Source organism: Zeus faber, assembly GCF_960531495.2.
Source record: "Zeus faber genome assembly, chromosome: 13".
In the NCBI taxonomy this organism is placed as follows: domain Eukaryota; kingdom Metazoa; phylum Chordata; class Actinopteri; order Zeiformes; family Zeidae; genus Zeus; species Zeus faber.
Window position 1 is genome coordinate 1,417,448 of NC_137198.1, and position 2,564 is coordinate 1,420,011.

A 2,564-nucleotide genomic window follows, 5' to 3' on the forward strand; every position below is an offset into this window, starting at 1 on the left:
ACCCGCAGCGCGACTGGCTCTCACATGCACACACACATGCACACACACACACACACACGCATACACATGCACACACCCATGCGCACACTCATGCACACACACACGCACACACACACACACACACACACACACACCTTGTTGCTCGTGGTGGTTGTGTATTTGTGTATTTGATTTCACATGTTGATCCTGGTACTTTCTTGTACTGGTGCAAAATGACTCAAGCAGATGTAACCTGCTTTGGCCCGGCATCGTCCACTGCATCATGTTCTATTCTTGGAAACTTTCATGAGTTTCATTTTCAGTCGGTTTATGATTGTGTTGAAACAAAACAGTGATGATATAAATGACTAAAAACTAATAAAATACAATAAAATAAAAAACAACTCCAAAGCTAAATGTCTCATCATTTACAAAGTGTTTTCTAATCTTTTTTAGAAAAAAAACATTGGTGATTTCACTGAGAATGTTGGTACTCGGTGGGGTGGGGTGGGGTGTGCGGTGTGGGGTTACTCGGGGGTGGTGTGGTTTAAGCAGCCACACCCGTCTTGGGTTCGGTTAATTGGGCCCAGGATCCGGGGTGGCTGTGCACCTGTTGCTCATCAGAGCAATTGATGAGCACAGGTTAAATCTCCCATCCCCACACACACACTACTGGGATGTGAACTGCAACATGCTCCTTTTAAATATATTTACTATAACTATTTTGATAATTATTATTATTGTTATTACTATTATTCTGATTATTATTATTGTTGTTGTTGTTATTATTGTTATTACTATTATAATTATTGTTGTTGTTATTTTTATTATTATTATGATTGTTGTTGTTACTCTGTATCAGCAAGCACCCTCAGCCTTTATTCCCTTTCGCCTTCTCTTCCTTCCTCTTGTTTTCACACCTGACCTCTCTCCTCTGACCTCATCTCTTCTCTTCTTTCCTCTCATTTCACTTGAGAAGCTGAGACCTGTTGATCTCACCCACAGCTTTCCAAAAACAGGCATTTTCTTTTAACAGATACGACTAACCTCCTGCCCAGGTAACCAGCATTTAAAAAAATATATACTGGAAGGAACTTCCAGTTGTCATGGAAACCAGGACTGTTAATAACCCAGTGTCTGCGACAACTTGCTTCCTGTGTGTTTTCCTGAGAAACTTTTCCTGTTGCCGGCACTCCATTCCGCTCCGTTCCGCTCCGTTGCTCTGTTCCGTTCCGCTCCGGTGCTCTGTTCCGCTCCGTTCTGCTCCGTTCCGCTCCGGGAAAAACCCTTGTTCTGCCGGTGACGAGCCAGCGACGACATCATGATTTCCCCCTCGGTGTCAAATCCAAGATGGGGGTGTGTCCATGGTAACCGTTGGAAACCGTCGTCCCTCCTACACACAATTAAAATGTGGAACAAGCGACAGGTCGGAGAGCTCTGGAGATGTGGTTCTGTTCCGCGGAGGGTGACGGAGAACCTTGTCGGTCGTTGTCTGGTTCCGGTCTCACGTCAGAGGCTGCGTCGCACGCGGCGTCGCCCTCCTGCTCAACTCAGATTGCATCAGGATCCGATTTCGGGAGTGACCATTTTCAGCTGACGTTAGTGACGCACGACTAATTCAACTAATTCGTTCAATTATTTTCGTGACTGACGCCGGCCGCGGGCTGAAGGAGCCTTTGGAAGACGCGGCGTCAGTGGCGGAGAAGCTTTTTGAAGAAGCCGTTCGCAGTGGAGGCGCGGGCCGCTCTCGCCACGGTGCAGAGGAAGTGACGTCACGTCGGGAATCGTTCGCCCGGGGGGGGCGGTGACCTTCGCCACTGGAAGACCTTATGAGAAGGCTTGAGCGGCTTTGACGAAGACGCTCCAAATATTGGCGCTGGAAGCACACGATGAACATTTGTATTCGCCGTCCTGCAAAGACGTGAAGCCTCCCGCTGAGCTCGGTGCAGCAGAGCCCGACACCTCAGCTCGTCTCCTGCGAACTCCCCAACCGCAGCCGACGCCTCCTCTCCCTTGAAACGTGTTTACCACCCACATTGACATTGCTGCGGAAGGAAAAGCCCATAATAATCCTGTTCGAGCCCAAGTGTTTGGACGGAGAAATCAGGGATTAAAAGAGAGAGAGAGAGGGAGTCTGCTGCAGCCTGCTGTAATTACCCACAAGGAACAAAAAGAACCAAAAAAACAAAACCTGCTTTTTCCTTTGTGATCCAGAGAAACACTCTGCAATTAAACTCCTGCAGAACTGATTTCTTTATTTATTTCCCCCCAAATGCCACCGCAAACTTTATTTATACTCCCATCAGTCGACGGAGCAGCCAGCACGGCGTTGGGTTCTGTATCCCACGGCAACCAGACGCAGGAACATCCAAGAAGAACAACCACAACTTTCTATCAACTGACGAGGGAGTTTAGGTCAAGTTTACACACACACACACACACACGCGCACACATACGCACACACACATACACACATACACGCACACACACATACACACATACACGCACACATACATACATATACACACATACACGCACACATACATACACACACACACACACACACATACACACATACATACACA